General features: G+C 35.9%; 1 long non-coding RNA gene across 5 annotated transcripts in view; it reads left to right on the top strand.

Moving 5' to 3' along the window:
* Positions 1-16734, top strand: part of LOC309646377 — a 52051-nt gene extending 35317 nt beyond the window's left edge. For all 5 annotated transcript variants that reach the window (XR_014255315.1, XR_014255316.1, XR_014255317.1 and 2 more), the window contains one exon: positions 14752-16734. This is a non-coding gene — a long non-coding RNA (uncharacterized lncRNA). The remainder of the gene's footprint in view (positions 1-14751) is intronic.
* The last annotated feature ends 4201 nt before the right edge of the window (positions 16735-20935 follow it).

Below are 20935 nucleotides of genomic sequence, written 5' to 3'. Positions count from 1 at the left end.
CATCTGAATACTCAACCAGGAAAGGATCCATTTGCAAATTCACTTAGGTTCTGTCACTGCCATAATTCATTTCCTTGTGGTTGTAGGACTGAGGGCCTCATTTTCTTGCTGGCTGTCAGGCTATTGGCTGCAAGCTCCTCTCAGTTCCTAGAAGCTACGCCCAGTTTCTTACCACATGAGTCTTCTGACATCACTGCTTGCTTCATCAAAGTCAGCAAGAGCAAGAGAGATTCTTGCAAAATGGGAGCTATGATCTTACGAACATAATCACATACATGCAATTATGTATATTCCTTTGCCTTTGTTGTATTCTACTGGTTAAAAGAAAGTCACATGTCTCATCCATACTCAAGGAAAGGAAGTCACACAAGGACATGGACATCAGGAGGTAGGGGTGATAGGAGACACTTTAAGAGTCTGTCCGCCATACTATGTAAAACTAACAATCTAAGTATGAGTAATTCATTTGCAAATAAATACATGAACAAAAATAAAAACAGTAGGTGTAGTTCAAATATTCTTGCCTGTAAATTAGGAAATTTGGCCTACTGTATGGCTTTCAGTAACCTTTCAGGTCATGGAACTTAGTAAAATTAATGATTAAGAAGGTAGGTTCTAGGGACTTCCCTGGTGGTCCAGTAGTTGAGAATCTGCCTTCCAATGCAGGGAACATGGGTTTGATCTCTGGTCTGGGAACTAAGATCCCTCCTGCTGCGGGGCAACTGAGTGCAGACACCACAACTAGAGAGCCCATGCACCTCAACTAGAGAGAAGCCCGTGCGCCACAACGAAAGATCCTGCATGCTGCAACTAAGACCTAATGCAGCCCAAAATAAATAAATAAATACATAAATAAATAAATAAAAGAAGGTAGGTTCTAGAGTTAGATGCTTGAGTTCAAATCCCAGGTTCTTCCTCTCATCAGCTGAGTGACATTGGGCAAAATATTTAATCTCTCTTCATTGATAACATGAAATGACAATAATACCTAGCTTATAAGATTGTTGCCTCACAAATATTAATTATTTAAATATTAGCTATTGTAGGTTTTATTATCATTACAATATAATATGTCATTTATGTTAGGCAAGGGAAATACATGCAGGGTGAATAATAAAGTTTCTCTGCCTTGAAGGAACTCACAGAAATGGTGCTTTGTTGAAATATTTTCCCTTCTAGGTAGAATATGTCCTTATAAAAATGTTTTATCTCTCTTGAGATATATCAGTAATCAGGATATAGTTAAAATTCTTGTTCAATTTGATAAATATGGTTATATTAATAATTGAGTAATATCTGTTGGATTTTATCCAACATTCTCAACAAGAATTAACTAGAGCAAGTGTTTTTTTAATGTAAAAATAATATCGGCCTTATGAAATGTTCATTTTGAGTCTATATATTCTGTTCTTTTGTGAACAGATTTCCAGGTACAACACTTCATGGTTATTAATAAATGGGCCATACATAAATTATGCATTAAGAAAAAATGAAAGGCAAAAGCACTGAGCATCCCTTTTACTAGTTATGGGAAACAGTTTCACTGTCTGACACCGAAGACAAGACAGTCAGTGTAATTTCATACAATTACAAGCAGCCAGGTTCATACCCCACTTCATCATTCACTCTCTTTTGTTCTCTACAGAGAAAAATCACATGGAATTAGAAATAACCATGAAGGGATAGCTATTTTGATCTGCAAGAGAATCCTTAACTGTACACATTTTCTGAAATTGTTTTTACCACCTGGTCTGAGGTTTTCAGGCTTTGAACTTCTCCTATGACACAGGGACAAACTCAAAAGACCCAAAACTACAACAGTCAGATACTTAAAAACTCTAGTGAAAGTGAACATCTTTGCTGCCTCATAAACACATAATATGAATGGAATGAAGCAAGGCAAATATTGATGTGTTTCATGAATATGTGAATATGTGGGTGTCTTCTGAGGGAACTTGATCAATGAGAGATGGTAGAAAGGTAGATCTACTGGTAAGTCTCTCTGTACTTATTTATTTATTTATTTTTTGGGTCACGCCACATAGCCTGCAGGATTCTAGTTCTCTGACCAGGGACCGGGCCCAGGCCCTCAGCAGTGAAAGTGCAGAGTCCTAACCACTGGACCACTAGGGAATTCCCTCTGTTTATGTTAACTACAAGGAGAGAAATGGAGATATCAAAGGAGTTGAGAAGAGAACTACTAGTAAATAGCTACATTCTCAGTTGGTGAAAATCATACCGAATCTTTTTACATATGAACCACAATCTGAAATTGTCTTTTTTCTTTACTTATTTCTTTCTTTGTTTTATCTCCCTATTTAGAATATCAGATCCACGATGGCAAGGCTCTTGTATGTTTTGTTCATCACTTTAATCCAATTCCTACAGCTGTGTAAGGCTAATGTAGGTGCTCAATAAAAAATTGCTCTGTGAATGAATGAGGAATCAAGAGATTTGGATTCTAGTTTTCCTTACAACTAAGTAGCTGAGAGACCTTAGGATTATCATTTAACCTCTTGAAGGAGTAATTTCTTCACCTTTAAAATAATGGAGAAGACTAGATGGCTAATGTTTCTTGCAGCACTAATAGTCATTGATGGTATGCATGTTTCACGGGTTTGTATGATAACCAACTAATGTTTTTACAAGAAACTTCACTTATGTAACAGACTGGATTTGATCAATCTTTTTTTGTTTTTCTGAAACTTTGATCCAAGATGAAATTATTTATGTTGTTAATTATCAGTTCATTAATGTCTGCTTTTTATTCCTGATTAAACAAGGTTATTTTGGTCTGATAAATCCAGTTTTGGTTATTTAGATACCCAAATAAGGTAAAATGAAAGATTATCACAACATACACTGAGGGTTCTTTTAAAAACTTTTTAAAGTTAATGTTTTTAATGGTGAATTTCTAGAAAATTGTAAATACAGATAGATCTATTTGATGAAGGAAAGAGAAAGTTGAGAGATATTTAGTCGTTTCCAAATTTTGTAGTGCTATCAACATCTTGAATGAGTGAACATTAGAAGAATCTTCATTTATCTCTTTTTGTATTCTGTATTGTGAATGTAAATTTAATATTATACTAAATTCTTTTGAGTGAATTTGTTAACTGATCATAACTTCACCACGTAGTCAGGAGATCGAATCCATAATTGTGGAAAGGTATTGCTGGTAAAGAACATTTAGGTTCCTTTTGCCCCTCATGAGGATGCTTTAATTTTTAATTGTCCATGTGTTTCTTTCTCATCAGTGCCTAAGTGTGGTATATAATATTTTAATAAGACCAATATGTAGAATTCCAAATACATTTCATTTCAAATACAAACTCCTAAATGTAGTAATAAGAAGGTATTTAATTTCACATTTATTATACTGAAAATACTTTTAAAGTTTTCAATTTTGCTATTGTAATAGCAAATAGGAATGTGAAAAATGAATAATCACTAGGGGATAAATGATGCTACAATATTCATGTTTAAAGAATACTATTATTTTCATATCTAAAAGCTATGTCTTTTGTTTAGTTGAATTTACTTGCTAATTAAATCTCAAATGCTATTTAAGCATCGTTTGCAAATTTCTAACTTCTGGGCAAATGTATAGAAAATGTGGTCTTATAAAACTTGGAAAACATTTATGTTAATCATTTTTATTGACATGTCTTTCCTCTAGACCATTAGAAAGTAAAGGTAGTCAAAACTGAAGTTCTGAAGAGGAAAAATGAAACTAATAAACTCTACTGACGTTCTACTTCCTAAGAATTTCAGCATACAATTTGCCCATACAAGTTCCATTAAAGTTAATGGGAGTCGTGTGACTAATTCTCTCTGTAGGGTACTAAAACTGTACCCCGCAGTGTTAAAAAGTCTGAACCTAATTTTTACTTTCTCTTACTCTTGATTATGTTACACTAAAGATAGATACTTACATTATCACACACATATATAGTAATATTTGTATAAAGATTTGAAAATAATCTATTTGAGGGAGAGGCAGAATTTATATGGGTCAGAGAAGAATTTTAATTAGTGTTGCAAATATGAGTACTGCTTTCATTATAATGATAAAACAAGCATAAGTATCTGTACTTTACCCTCTAGCAATACAAATGAGAACTTAAACCTCAATGAATTCAATAAATGAAACATTTTCAGAACACCTACTTAAAATCAGGTCTACTTTTTAATCAGTCATGTTTTAAGTGAATGCTTATTAATAGAGAATTAATAAAACATGCTTATGGAATGAGATTTCAAGAAAGCAGTGAAATGAACAAAAGACAAAGAAAATGAAAAGATCTAGTGGATAATTTTTAACTTTTTAAAAACAATTTAGTTTTACTTACATATTTATTTCAAATTAAAGAGTAGATTTTAAATCTTTTTTTCCAGTTATATATGAAGATAAAACACTACAGATAATATTGCCTGTGAATTCATGACCCTTTTACACTGCCCAAGTTCCCTCTGCTTTGACATTCAAACTAAAATATTAATCTCATTTTTTCCTTTAAATAATTTCTGCCTGACTTCTATCACTACCTAGGGGAATGAAGTTATAAGGTTTTACTTTTAAAGAATGCAAAAAGAAAAGGAAAACTATATACATGAATAAATACCCCACCATCCATTTTTCACCGAAATCAGAAGCTATGCTACAAAAAAGGGACACGCACAAAATATTTCCTAAGCACAAAGGAAACTGGGAAAAAGGCAGGTGGTATTGCAGAACAATAAATAAAGCAGAACACTCTCCAAGGGTCCAGAATTTGGTTTAGATAACCTTCCGGAATTCTTACCCAACACCAACATAAACTGCAATTAGGACTGATCTTTTTATGTTATACATTTATCTCCTTCTCTGGATTTTTATTTTAAGATTCTCTGTGTCTAAATTACACAGAATCTCATGAGTGTGGGTAGGTCTGGGGAGAATAGTTACTATTACAAGTAAATTCACAGTTTCCAATTTATCGAACTTGTCAGATGCTTAGCTATTGAACTTCATCAGATTTCTAGAGGACTTCCAGCTCAAGATCCCATTACTTAGAATTACCTTTGAAGCTTGTAACCTTTTCACTTTTGTGCTGCAACTTGCTTCCCTGATCTGTAGGCTTACCACTGAAAAGCTGTAAGCATCCAAACTACGAAGATCTCTTTGGACCCATTGGACTCTGGCTTTCCTGGCTGATCTGTGGCATTGACATCAAGGCGACAGAGGCAGAAGACTTTTTTTAACCTTCATTATTCATAAGTTTACTCTTGAAAGTGAATGAAAAAGTTAAATGTAGCTTCTTGGAGGTGTGCCTGGCAGTCTGGGCTATAGATTAGCTAACCAAGCCACATGGCTCTCATAGGGTTTAGCACAATTCCAACCTGAATTGTTCTGATCCCTGGGCTATCTTGATAAAGCACCACTCTTTTTCCCCTTTTAAAGACATAATAGGGTGTTCCTGGGATTATAAATAATTTTCCTATACAAATACCTGATTTTTTAATTTCAAAAAGAATGAAAATCATGTTTAAGATTTTAGAATGCCCTTTGAGATACTAGAAATACCCTAGGATGCTGGGATGATTTGTCACTACTTAAAAAAAAAAGTGATACTCAGCAGGATGAGTTGAGAGGACTGCAGCTCAGACTCTGAATTAAGTACAAGGTACCCAGAATATGCAGTGGCCTGAAACGTTGCACCAAAGAGCGTGTGTGTTGATGTTTAGCAGAAGGACAAATTCTTTCTCATTATGAAGGACAGTGTGTCTACTGTGAGTTTGGGTCTGATACTCTTCTTTGCATCGCTTGAATTCTGTGGCTCCACTTCTATTTCTCTGATGCATATCCACACGGGTCCGTGTTGGTTCATGATTATTTGGTCCTTCTTTTGTATCATCAGGCTGGAAAAGTGCTCTTCTTTTTCTCCCATAGCACCCCAATTATACTGAAATTATTTTTTTTAGGAGCCTGTCTCTTTCCTTAAAATGTAAGTACCCTAAGGATAGGGACCATGTTTTGCCAGTGTTTACAGCCTGTCTTCTAATGGGCGCTCAAACATTACTGAGTGGAATAGCATGGCATGCACGCTTCCAAAAGTTCTCAGTCTTTCGACCTGTAATTGCTACACATTGAATTTTTTAATAGAGAGACTTCTATCAAGGATATATTTCTTTCAGTTTAGCTACTTCTGCCCCAATTTGCTATTCCATCTTTCTGTGCTAGGTTTAAAGGTGAGGCTCTGCCCCCATTACATGAAAATGTGCTCTGCTAAAGCCTTCTGCAAAACATGTCCTCCAAGACGCCTGCTGATGGCGATCATCTCTGGATTCTCCTACCTTTGTGCATGTTCCAAATATGTTATGGGAGTAGAAGCCAGAGACCCTGGCACAAAGGGCTGCCTTTACAGCCTTCCTTGTGGCAGGGACGGCTAGGTCTGCATTACCATGTGTTATGTGATGATTCACTTCACCCCAATTTGCCCTTTGGGAACTGCTGTGAAAACTTCTTTTGTACAGTAAATCATGACAGCATTTGGCCTTCATTTGGGGGTGAATGCATGGTTTATATATTAAAGCCATTTCTTTTTTCCCTTTAGAAATACCATGTGGCATCAATTTGTTTGTAAGCACAAATCAAATGGCAGTTTGGGATCCTCCAGATGATCCAGAATATTCTGTATTAAGTTTTTTAAAGGTGATCAGAGCAACAAAAACCTAGCATCGAAAATAAATGTTAGAGACGACTTGAATCCCCAAGAATACATTCATATACCCACAGAGTTTCTCAGATGCTTAGAGAAAATCTGTCCTGAAACTTTAAAATTAGGGCGTTAATAATATAGGTCACAAATTGGGCTTCACTGGTGGCGCAGTGGTTGAGAATCTGCCTGCTAATGCAGGGGACACGGGTTCGAGCTCTGGTTTGGGAAGATCCCTCATGCCGTGGAGCAACTAGGCCCGTGAGACACAACTACTGAGCCTGCGCGTCTGGAGCCTGGGCTCCACAACAAGAGAGGCCGCGATAGCGAGAGGCCCGCGCACCGCGATGAAGAGTGACCCCCGCTCGCCGCAACTAGAGAAAGCCCTCGCACAGAAACGAAGACCCAACACAGCCAAAAATAAATAAATAAAATAATATAGGTCACAAATTAATATACTATTTACAAATATGTACATTTTCCATGCGTGTGTGTGTGCGTGTGTGTGTAGGGGGGGGTGCATGTGTGTGTATCTGCTGGCTGAAATCTGTTTGTTCTACCCAGTAAGCAGAATTTTATACTATTGATCTTCAGCCACAGGTGAGATTAGGATATAGCACAAGAAGCAGTGTCATTTTCACAGCTTCAACTTTTCAAATGTGTCAGATATGGACAAATATGGTAATTCCCTAAGTAACAGCTCACTGATCTGCCTCTAGCCCCAGGGAATAATTCAGGCTCTGTGCTATGGGTTTCCAAATTCATCCAACCAGCCATACTTGTGGCTCTTGTGGTTGGTCTGTGGCCTGAAGCTTAACTTGCCCAGCAGTTCTGTTTCCCAAAATAGGCTCAGGAAGTTTGTGACCATGTTTGATTTGTTCCAAAGGGGCTGCCATATATTTAATGAGGTTGTGAACATACACTAAGATTTGTATATGGCTCATCAAATAAAATACATCTTCAACCCTCTTTTCACTTCAGTACGTGGTTTGGAGTGGGCTGTTTTACAAGCACATGTGTTTATCATATGGCTTTATTTGGGGACAAACATCACTTCTTATAGTTAGGATACAATTTCTGAGTAGCTGAACACTGCTTCATTCCTCCCTACTAGAGAAAAAACATTAAGCTGGAGAGTCCTTTCTCCTTACTCTTGGCAGGTTTCTTTGGATGCGGAGGTGTTTTATTTAATTCAAATGTGCCCTTCTTGCATGGTAAGGGAAGAAAAAACCCTGTGGCTTAAAGTCCCTTTTCACCCAGAAAGGCGTATAATGAATGTCTTCCTGTGTGCAAAGGGGAATAGGGAACCTCTTATCAATTACATGCATTGATGAGAGCAATGTGTTCCGTTGGTTTGTATGCCAGATTAGGAGCCAGGAGACCTTAATCTCCTTCTGCTGCTCAACCTCTCTAGGACATTAGGCAAGTCATTTACCTTCTAGGTCACTGGCTTTTAATTTTCTGCAAAATATCTGTCCCTCGTACAATAAAAGGAGGAATTGTGACTAATACTGATAATTGCTATAAAATGCATTTCGCTTTTCTGAGTCTCTATAACATATAGAGCAACAGAAGTGGTCTTTTACTAAATGAAACTTGGCAAGTGGTTAAATGACTCACCCAGTATCTTCCGGTTTACTATACAATGTAATAAACCACATTCTATGAATAAACCAAATAGATAAAATGTCTTTCATTTGATGGTTCATACCCAATCCAATAAAGCAGAATATTCCATGGAGTTTACTTCCTGTAATTGCAGGAGATAAAATTGATATCCCCACTTTTTTCCTCATTTTTTTTTTTATCCCAGCTTTTGCTACAGTTACTGATTGTGAAAGAAGACTAGAAATAGAATTTGTCATGAAATTTAAAACTTCACAAGCCTCATGGTGCTTTTTTTGAAAAAAATGTTAAGTTGGTAGTCTGTATGAAATTCTGATGTGGACTCTTCCTTAGAACTTTCCAAGAAGAGAAGAAATGTGTGATATGGAAATTACACCATCTTGTCTTGAAGCAGAAGACTCATCTGGAAGCTCCTGGCATTCCTCAATAAAATTCAAATGATATTGAAAAGTTAATGTGGTCCCTTTGGCTTCTCCTTGGCCTGGGTCAAGGATTCAGCCCGTGCAGCCACTGCGTTCAGGGGGCAGGGCAAAGGATTTGGCTGGCGCTGCTGGTGATTTGGGCAGGTAATTTATGTGAGCAAGTAAGTGTGCTGAGGATAATGAGAGCCAGGTACTATCCTTGAAACTTTTCTGTAAAACTGTATGTATTTCAAAATAAAAAGTAGAATAAATCAGTTAATGTGGTTAAGGATCTTAGTTTTACCAGAAGAACAGCTTACTTTACGTTTATCTCATGTAGAACATTATATATATATACATATATAGTATATGTACATACATATATATGCTCTATATTTTCTTTATGTTTTTCATGTGTGCATACCTTTATGGGTATATTTTTATTGTTCCAGTTACTCTAAGATTCTGATACATTTGAGAGCCAAAGAATATACTTAACACAGCAGTTCAGCAAGACAATAAAAAGGAAGACTTTTGGATGTGTAAAAGATTTATTTCAAGTCTTAATAGGTATAATATATTGATCTAAATGAACCGTCATGATGGATTTGAGTACTAAATTAGGATTAAGTGAAAAGAGAAATATATTCAAGTTTGTTCTGATGTTTGAAATATCACTCAATTAAAACTTTCTCTAATGAAAATGAGTACATTACATAAGTCTGCCTAAGAGAAAGTCTGATTTGTTTCCTGGCTATTAATGAATGCTTTATGTGACTATTTACTCTTGTATGAAATAAAAAGAGACATTCCCACAGCAACCGCAACCCTAGATGTCGATATTTTTCTCGTTTTCCTGACAGAGGATTTAATGTGCACCTTATACTCCTCTTTTAAGTGATCAGAAACAGACTTTGGAAATTTTTTAGGGAAAATATTTTGGTTCACATTTTCCCCGCAAATTAATTTCATCTACTCAGAAACACAAAGTACTGCATCTACGCTAGTTTTCCTTCTTAAAATTCGATTTTAAATAAATGAAGCGGTACCTAAAGTGTTTCTGACATGACTCAAGACACATGATGCTCTTGGCCACAAAAACATAGTAAGGTCCTTGTGCTGAGGTGACACCCTTTTCGAGCAGATGTACCCTGTACAAGCTGATTTAAAATAAGGTATTGCTGCTATTGGCTTGAAAGTTCTATTTTGAAAAAGAAGAAGGATGTTCTATTTTTTTAAAAAAATAGGTAGAATGATCCTTAAAAACAGCACAATCTTTTTTGTGAGACGTAAGCTCTGGGTTGGAGCATTGCATGAACACTGTACTTAGTAGTCGGCAAAGATGCTATTGTTCTGCAAAACAGATAAAACCCTTTTTCATAAGGAAGTTGAAAGTGTTTTTAAGATACAGTGTTTAAAGGACTGTTTGTCTCTGACAAATTAATGAAACGGTGAAAGCAGTGTTAGCATGAGGTATCCACTCCAAAATATTCACCTTAGCATGGCATTGTGTACAAAAACAGCTCTTAAGGCAAAAACACCTTTTGAAAACCCACTGTTCCCCTTCCAAGCTCATCTTCAATGACAATGTGGTTACTACAAAATAAAGGACTGTTATCTTATCTTCATTCAGACCTGCGCAGCCTCTGAACACCCAGCCCCATAGCTCATCAAGGTCTAAAGTATTTACTGAATTCAATGGGGCGGAAGGTGACAGGAGTGGCATAAAGCTAATTGGAAACAAATTTTATCAGACTACCCAGAAATATATTTTTAATCTGAAGACCAAGTGAATTCTTCAGTTTGAATGTCAGACTAATTTATTTGTGCTTTTATAGTTCAAATAAAGTATAGGGGAATATCTCTGTTCCCCTTACTACATACTTACTTTGTCCTTTTTAAAATCTTACTATGGCTACCATCAAAAGTCTACAAATAACAAATGTGGGAGAGGATGTGAAGAAAAGGAAATCCTCTTACGCTGTTGGTGGGAATGTAAATTGGAACAGCCACTCTGGAGAACAGTATGGAATTTCCTCAGAAAACTAAGAATGGAACTATTATATGACCCAGCAATTCCACTCCTGGGTATATATCCTGAGAAAAATGACAACACAAATTTGAAAAGATACATGCACCCCATTGTTCATAGCAGCACTGTTTACAATAGCCAAGATATGGAAGCAACCCAAGTGTCTATCAACAGAAGAATGGATAAAGAAGATGTGGTATACAATAGAATATTACTCAGCCATAAAACAAAGAATGAAATTCTTCCATTTGCAGCAATGTGGGTGGACCTAGAGATTATTATACCTAGTGAAATAAGTCAGACAGAGAAAGACAAATATTGTATGATATCACTTATATGTGGAATTTAAAAAATACACATGCAAAACAGAAACAGACTCACAGATATAGAAAATAAATAGTGGTTTATTTTCACCAGTGAGGAGAGGGAAGAGGGGAGGGGCAAGATAGGGGTATGGGATTAAGAGACACAAACTGCTATACATAAAATAGATAAGCAACAAGGATATACTGTACAGCACAGGGAATTATAACATTACCTTGTGATAACTTTTAAGGAATATAATCTGTAAAATACTGAATCACTATGCCGTACACCTGAAACTAATGTGATATTGTAAATCAAATATACTTCAATAAAAAATCTGTTCAGGTACAAAAAATAAAATCTTTTTTTTTTTTTGGCCATGCCATGTGGCATTTGGGACCTTAGTTCCCCGACCAGGGATCGAACCCACACCCCCTGCACTGGAAGTGTGGAGTCTTAACCACTGGACTGCCAGGGAAGTCCCCCAAAATAAAATCTTAATTACAAGATTTTTAGATTCAGAATTATTAGAAAATTTCTTCTTCAAGGTGTTCTCTCTATAGTAGTTCTATGTGAAAAAAGGCATATGTATGTATAAAGAGATACAGATCTATCTATATATGCATATATAAAACAATTATCAATTGTAATACTCTGTAATGCAAATAAAAATATGACCATTTTATTATGAAATATTCTAATAGCAAGGAGTGATCTAATGATCTCTCCTCTAATGATCTCTCCCGTAAATGTACTCCCATATACTATTTTGTCAACAGATTTACTATCGTTCCTATATACAAGACTCTTATTTTGCAGGTATTTTTAAATGTAACTCAAGGGACTTTTTGTAGACGAAAAGATTTCACGCAGGGTCTTCATAAACCTATTCTTCAGACTCCCTCAAGGGATGTAGGTTGTGCTATCATTTTGTGTCACTAGAATCCCTAGTGGGATCAGGCAGCGGCCTGATTCTTGTAGAAAATTCCACCCTTGAGAGATCACCTACTTAGGAATTTCTGGAGGAAATCCCATAGGATTTCTGTTAGGTTAGATTTCCTTACACAAAACCTGGTCCTCCAGTGGACAACTTGACAGGGAGGCTAGCACTTCTAGTCTGAAGAATGGGAATGGATGAGAAGGAAAGGGGTAGAGATTTTCTTCACGGACAGTGATTTCTGCTGCCTTAACTCAGTGCCAAAGAGCCACACAGATATTCAAAGAGGTTGTGAACAATAGCAGAAGTCCTATATTTAAGGGCATCCCACACTGCTGGCTCTGAGAAGCAGGTGAAAAGCAGGCAGCTCTCTCAGTCAACACTCTAAGTATATAAGCCAGGTTGATGTAAAAAGATAAAATCCCCAAGGTCACACCAGCCCAGATGGTGTACTGCAAAATAATACAAGGGCAACTGGAAAGCCATCCTCTTCCCTTGATGAACCTGTATGCAACTAATGTCTCAAGGCATTAAAGACTAAGCAAGCAGATAATAGTTATAGGCAACAACGGAAAAACTGCTTTAAAGAAAGGTGGTGAATGTGGGAGTTGGGCGTGTGGTCAAGTAGGTATTAGGAAAGCTGCAGAGCTGCTTGCTACTGGAGATTTATCATGCACATTAACATATGAATGAAATTGAGAATGCTCTTTTAATTTGTCCTACATTTCCCAAGCTTCTTTCACCACATAACCTGTTCTTTTTATATAAAGGGAAACACCCAAGAGAACCATAATATATCAGGGAACTCTAATATAAAGCCATACAAACAATAGCTATATACCAAGTACTAGGTGAATCCATAAAGCTGGAAGGGATACAGAGTAAGCGAATGATTAAAAATGGCCTAAATTCCAATTTGTTGATTATATACTGTGTGTCAGGCATGGTGGATATTTTTATAAATAATAAGAAAGATATATTGAGTACTTACTGTATGTCAGGCACTGTTACAAGCAATTTACATTCATTATTTGATTCAATATGTATTTATCCCTATGAGATGTAGGCCATTAATATTCCCACATTATGCACAAGAAAGTGAGGCTTAAAGAAGATAAATGACACGTCCTTAGTAAGAAGGTAGCAACTTGATTCCATCGTATCGGCCATATTTACAGCTAACCATTACACAAGGTGTTAAGACCAATACTAATATTATGAACAAAGACCAAAAAAAGTAAAGTTCTTCATTTAACTGATGGAAGGGTTGTGTCACAGAAAAGATACTGGTGGATGGTCACAGAGTTAACAGCTATAATTATACATGATCTGCTGGAAGATGGGGAAAGGATAACAAAAATACCACCATTTCTTCTGGAAACAGTTCACAGGAGAATTTGGGAAGGTTGCGTTCTTATTCATTTGAGAAGGTTGTTATTATTCTTCAACTTGTAAGACAGACAAAACTAGACTAAACAGATATTGTTGTTGTTGTCTGAAAAAAATAGACTATATTCAAAATAAGTATCACCTGACCATGTCAAAATGATTGCACGCTGTTTTCAAATGTTAGCTCCTAATACAAAGATTGTAAGGATTCAGTCCATTGGATGAGATGTTGTTTTTAGAAATGATCTGCCTTCTCTGTTCATTCATATCCAATTCGAGAAAGAGGAAATTATTCTGGAATCTTTTTTCTCATTATGGTCTTGATGTGAAATTCATTTCGTGGTTGCTGAGCATCTTGAAGATACAGTGGATGGCTGCAACTACACATTCCTCTCTGGTGATTTTACTACAACTGCTCAAATAACAAATGATAAAATGTTTTAGATTGCATGTTATTTATTTTACTTGTCTTAATGTGAATTTACTTAGAGTTTTCAGCAGAAATTGTGTTTTAGAATGTAAAAATAGCATTCTAAAATTCTATAAAACGTGGATAATTCAGAAATAAAAATATAATCTATAAAAATTCATAAACATGGCTCAAATGTATAATAATAAAAATACATAAAAGATGATTTTTATAATATCTTTCTCCTCTATTTAATCTTCTCTGCCCCCACTAAATAACATACCTTGAGGTAGACAGAAATAAATTAACTATGTTTAGGTTATCATTTTAAAGAGGCCAGGACCTAGTAGAGAATAATATTTGAACAGGAAATAGAATTGTGACTTCCAGATTTCCATTTTAAGGCCTTAAAGGCTAGGAGGTAGCTGTAATTAATGATCAGAATAACAATCATAAATCAAATCCATTCCAAAGAGAAGTTGATTTTTTCTGACTTAGGCAGGCTTTCTTCCAAAGTTTGAAAGGTTTTTAAAAGTTACTTTACCTGGAAAAATATTTTTATTAGATGGCAACAATTTTACTCATACTCTCTATAGCTTTCCATATCTGAATTGTGATTCTTCTTAAAGCAGAATTTAAAACACTTACTTTAGGACATTATTTGCATTTTTATTGATATATGAACATCTCCAGAATAATTTATTTCAGACCTGTCTAGCATTAGTTTGGGTCTAGAAATGAGGGGCAAGATGGATGACAAGCTCCAGGTAAATCTAGTCCTGAAAATGTAGATCCTGAAATTCTTTGCACTAGTTTTCCATTAAAACACTGCAGTACATGGTCTTGGATAAGTATATGCATTTTCCAACTCATGGCAAACTAATTGCTCCTCGTACAGAAAATATAACAATATTAGCAGTTGTCTTATAATGCGTTGACTTAAATTTCTGCAGAAAAGAAGATGCTGGCTGGCTAGTAATATTGCGTTGGAACACCCTGGAGTATGCAGATCGTCCTGGCACAGTCTCTAGCGGCAGACTGCCCAGCCCTCACCTTACCCTCATCTGTTCAACACAAAAAGTGAAGGTGTGTCTTTCCGATTTACAGATGACCCCAGACTGAGACACAGAGATGATAAAGACAGAGAGAGAGAGAGAGAGAGTGAGAGTGCACAAGAGAATTCCATTGGAAGACCGAACTAGAACTAAAGCATATCACAACTGTTTTCTGGGTTAAATATAAAGGCTTGAGTGGAAGCTTGAAAAGGGAGTGTACATTGAAAGGCTGTAGGAAATTTACATAGAAGAACATCACGGTAAAAATGAATGAGGGTTTTTTTGTTGGCAGCAAACTCAATAAACCAACAATAAAAAGAGGGGATCCAGTTGCTTGCTTTTTCTGTTGTTAATGTTTTGTTTGTTAATGTTAATGTTGTTAATATTAACAGGGGAAGCATGCCAAGAGAAAAGAAAATGATCATGTCTTGGGAAAACACATTTGGTGCGTGGTCTGTGGTTCTTGTCAGCAGAGGTTTATAGCAAGAAGTACCCACTGGCGCATATCAAGGAGAGATTGCTGCCATGGGGGAGGGTTCTAGAATCAATACTCTACCGGTTTAAAAAGGTGAGACTCTTGTTTAAAAAAGCAAAGACTGAGGATATAACAGCTGTCTTCAAATATATAACAAATTCTTTCTAGAGAAGATATCAGGCATATTGCTTATAGTGCTTTAAAAAAGCAATAGGAATAATATGCAAGAGTTGTAGAGAGGGACGTTTTGACAACCCCCAGGGCAGTTTTTTCCCCCTAATTATCATTGCTATGTATCAATGGAAGAGTTTGCCTTACAAGAAGGATATAAGTTTTGCATTACTAGAAATATTCAACATAGCTTTACAATTTTGCTTCATTTTTTAAAAACAGAACTCCTTTCTAAGATGATGTAGTTTGAAAGTAGAGAGCCTCATATAACATGACTGAAATAGGCCTAAAGAGAGGCATGCTATGGTGTTGCTCTGCTTTTCGTTATCTGGATGTAACGACAGTATTGAGAGGAGAGGAAAGATGCAAACAGTCTAGTCTCAGGGAGGTTCTGGCGGGATGCAATGCCTGAAGTGGGATTCCTTGCTTTGGTTACATAAAATAAGATTTATTAAATCTTAATCATCTGGGAGGCTGCACCTGTCATCATGTACCAGGGAATGTTGTGTATCTTCACCCTCTAGGTAGAACTTTCTGTTGTAAGTATCTGACATGGAAGCTCTCTCAAGTATTATTATTGGCTGTATTTTTTAAATTTATTTTTGTTCTATTGTATGAAGTCTGTGCTCTTACTTTTAGTGAAAAAGAAATTTTCTGTGGTTCTCAAGAATACCTTATAATACAGCATTCCAAGGCCACTGTTGTCATTGGATTTTCATCCTGCTTGATTATTGCGTCTTCCTTCACTTCATATTAGCTTGATGACTATATTCTGATTCTTTAAAGCAATGTAAATCTAAGCAGTAAATGCAATGTCTTGTCTTACTGGATTTCCCGTACATTAGGTTGAATAACCCTAGGAATTTTGTTGCAATCGTGTCAAGCCTAATGATGACCTGTTCAGCCCTTGCGAACATCATTCAATTACTCATTTCAGCATTGATTTTTCTCATGTTTTTCTTCATGGCATTTAAATGGCTCTCACATCTTTTCTTTTACTGATGCAGAATGCTATATAATGGCAGAGATGCTTTGCTTCCCGATTCATAATGTTACACTCTGCTTCAAATTCTTTTGGAAACAAATTGAGGTATCAATACATAAATAATGCTACACTTATTTTTAATTGAAATTGCTGCCTTCATAGAAATGGTATATTAAAAGAATTTTTACTGAAAAATATTTTGAATGACCTTGTACAATAAAAAAAGATTACCAATGCTCTGTATCAAGAATAAAATTTACCCCAAACAACTTTTCTATAGAAGTATAATGATTAATAGGAAAACAATAGATACACGTAATTTCAAGATCTAACCTTAAACATAGAAATCATATATCAGTTTCTTAAGAAGAAATTATATTCACACACACTGTGTTTATGAAAGTTGTTTTGGAATAAAAATTCTTTCAACTAAGATCGAATTCATTTACTCACAACAACTACATTTTTTTTTCAGCTGAATGTGACATTATATTCTTCTATAATCTATTTTGCCTTCACTTAAGTAGAGGCAAATCTAGTTTTTTCCCAGAGCAGTACCATTTTTCTCCTACCTCTCTTTAGCACACCTCCATTTTACATGAGATATGCACCCTAATATTTTCTGCTCTGTGTTATAAAAACTTCCAGAAATGACATTTAAAAAATTACACTGGCCCATTTAACTTCACCTCCACCAATTGTAGGAAATTACACAAAGAGCTATAGTTGTTACTGTGGAAAAAGGTGGAACTTTTAACTCACTGGATTTGGTTTCATAAATACTAATAATACTTTAAAAAACATTATTAGAACATTTAATCCATCTCCTTTGTAATATACTTTTTCTCCCTTTTTAAACTAGGCTTTATACAGTCTCATTTTTAATGTCTCAGTTGAAGGGGCTTTCATAAGCCCTTAAAAGACATCCTGATTTGAATTACTCTTGCTCAGAAAATTATTTCTGATGTTTAACTTACATTCTCCTTTATTCAATTGTAGCTCTTCAGACTATCTTAGAAAATTAATTTTTCTCATAATTCCCCCCTTAAATCATTCTAGGTAATCTCAATATTTCATCTTCCTTAAGCACACAGCGCTCTTTAAATTTGCAGAATATCTAAAGGTGACTAAGATTTCCTTTAATTTTTCATTTTTGATGAAATGATGCAGATGTTTTCATTTAAGCATTATATTTTAATCTCGTAAAAAGGTAAGAAGAATCCCGTAGGACTTTAGAATTTGTCAATTTCCCTGTTTATTTGATATTTCCATTTGGTGTCTAAAACGCATCTCAGAATATGGGGCTCAGAATGGAGCAGTGGATCTTCTTCTCTAAGCATGATCCAAAAATAGAAACCTGGACATCACCCTTTCACCTACGCCTTTCCTCAGCCACCTCACACATTCATTCTAACATAAATCCCAGTGTTTGTAACTCCAAAATGTAAACTGCATCCACCCAGATCTTTTCATCTTGACTGACACCGCTGGTTCAGGCCACCACTATTTCTTGTCTTAATTTTCACAGTAGTCTCCTATCTGGTCTCTTTGTTTCCATTCTCAAACTCTTTCTAACTGATTTTTCACAAAGCAGTTGAGTGAGCTTTTTGTAACTTGTGAGTCAGGTCATGTCACTAACCACGTTAAATCTTTCCAAGACTTCCCCTTTGCACCCAGAATAAAATCGGAATTGCTTGGTTTACCAGCTCATGCCTATTTTTCCAACCTCATCTAACATCAGATTCACATTCTCCTCAGCATACCCCTGCACCCACTCCCCCCCACCCCCTAGTAGTGCACAGTACTCTGCTCCAGCCAAACACTTTCCATATAAGAGTCTTCTTCTTTCTGTTCTTTATGCCTAGCATTCTTTCCCACAATCTCCACATGGCTGACCTTTTTTCCTTCTTTGGGTCTCAGGTACTTACTCAGTGAGTCCTTTTCTATCCACCATAACAAAAGTTGACCTCTCTTATTGTCATATCCTTATTTCATTATAACACCTCTCACAATCTAGAATTATCTTGTGTAATTTCCTTATCTCTTATTTATTTTTACTGATCTCAGTAGAATATAAGCTTCAGTGCCCAAACCAGCCATTTCTCCAAGGACCCCTGGCTCCTTGTAGTAGGAAATGGTATTTAGAAACCAAGATCTGTGTGCTAGGTGTGCACATTGTTATTGGAGTATCATTATTCCCAGTCCCTCTCAGGGGCTACAGACACTGTCTATGTAGATCCATGTATATCATATTTACTTCTCTCTTTGTTACTAACAGCCATGGTCTGTATTCTTCAAAAATGTCAAGATCATCTATGACAAATAATGACTGAGGAAATATTCCAGAGTAAAGGAGGTTAAAAAGACATCATGTCTAAAGGTAATGTGTCCTCTTAGAATGGATCCTGGATTGGTAAAAGCTTACAGTTTTTATATATGGTTATTTACTTTTTTGCAGACTTGACGCACTTTAAATATGGATTGTGGATTAGATAATAATATTGTATACATGTTAAATATCTTGATTTTGCATCATGGTTATGCATGAGAATGTCCTTGTTCTCAGGAAATATACACTGAAACATTAGGGATAAAATGTCCCCATGTCTGCAACTTACTCTCAAGTGAAATGCACACACATCTCACTCCTCTCTGCTCCCCCTGCATCACTCATCTATCAATTGAGAGAACTAGAGAAAGAGAATAAATTACTAACAAATGGGGCAAGTTGTAAATAATTACATCTGAATAAAGGGTATATGAGAGCTCTTGATTTTACATCCTTTTCAATAGGTTTATAGAAAAGTAAAAATTTACAAAAAATTTTCAAAATACTCAATATGGTTGCATATTTTTATTTTTTCTATTGACACTGCCTGGAATGATTGAAGTTTGAAACTGCATCTTTTCCCTTTACCAAGTAAAAAGTAAATCAGATAGCTTGAAGTGAATAGCAGCATGTGCAACATGAAAAACTGAATTTTTCTCAGAGGACAAATGATAACAAGATTTGTTAATGCCATTTTTTAGTAATTAAATGGGTTTTGTGGTTGCTTTACTCAACCATTAGTAGCTTATCAGGTACAAAACCACACAGAAGAATACTGATGCTTAGTTTTATTTCTTTTCTTTTATAAAGAGAAAATCTTCTAAACAGCTGAAACATGCCTAAAGCAATTCCAAGATGACCCAGCTCTCCCCAAGTGACTTCTCAAATTCTTAAGCTATTATCTTTTTGTTAAAACCACTTTTCTAACTTTCTCCCAATTATAACGGCCATATAATTGCTAAGCTAAGATTCCTATAGACTATCTCTGTCAAAGGATCAGGATAGGGAATGATAAACCTCTTAACAAAAACTTAATTCTGATTCTTTTCTGAGATTAAGGTATCTTAGCAACCTATGAAACATTTTATCTGCTGATTCCATCATTTTGAGCACTTTGTTGAACCCTTGAATTGACCTTATACCTGTGTGTTTCCCCTCTTGTTGGTTTTGTTGGTCCAGGTTATATAAAATGAGATTGGCAAACAAAAAGCAGTGTGACCACACATGTCTAAATGTATTTAGCCTTTAACACGACAATGGATTGTTTATAAACTTATGAACCAGAATGTTTATTTCTATTCTTTGTCTCCTGGGAATTACACATCCAGGAGCTCTGCTCAATGGGTGGCAGGGATGAGGAATAAGAGCTTGGTTTTAGCTAAAACAAGGATTCGAGATGAATGAAGGGTCAAAGCTAAACACAGCCCGAGTTGCTCTCGCTGAGGCAGGCTGAGCAGTGAAGCATGCGTTGCAGTATAACTTTCAAGAGAATGTTCCCGGTTACACTACGCCAAGATGGGTGACTAATTCTAAGAACATCCAACTTCTCTAAACAAGTTCAAGTATTCTGGCATTGAGTGCTGGGAATACTGGCTGATGGGATCAAAGCAGTACTGGCAATGTTATTAAGAAATTGCTTGTGATACAAATAACTTCACTCACCGTTACTTTCTTCCTATTACCTTCTAGATGTTAGCAAGTGTGGGAGTTTTGCAGATTCCGTCTTTCATCCTCTTTCTTCTCTATCTCTTCTCATTCAAGGTGACCACATCCACTCCTGTGGCCTTAAATAACACCCATCCTCTGGACAGCCTCAGTTTTTTTTCTGTAGCCCAGACCTCTCCAGACTTGAATTCTAGACCCCTATGCAGAAACTTTCTCATAGTTTCCAGGTGGAATATGTAATAGGCATCCAAAACTCAGTATGTCCAAAATGAACTCCTGATTTTAAGTCTTAAAATCTGTGATTCCTTCCACAGATTCCCAGCTTTAATAATGTGTAACTCCATTCTTCCTGTTATCCAGGACAAAATCATTCTTGATGATTTTCTTTTTCTCACATCCCACATGTAGTACCATTGCAAATACAGAGGCACTGCTTTCAAAATATCCAAAAATCAGA

This window comes from Balaenoptera physalus, assembly GCF_965194825.1.
Source record: "Balaenoptera physalus genome assembly, chromosome: 17".
Lineage (NCBI taxonomy): Eukaryota > Metazoa > Chordata > Mammalia > Artiodactyla > Balaenopteridae > Balaenoptera > Balaenoptera physalus.
This window is presented reverse-complemented; position numbering and strand designations above follow the sequence as displayed.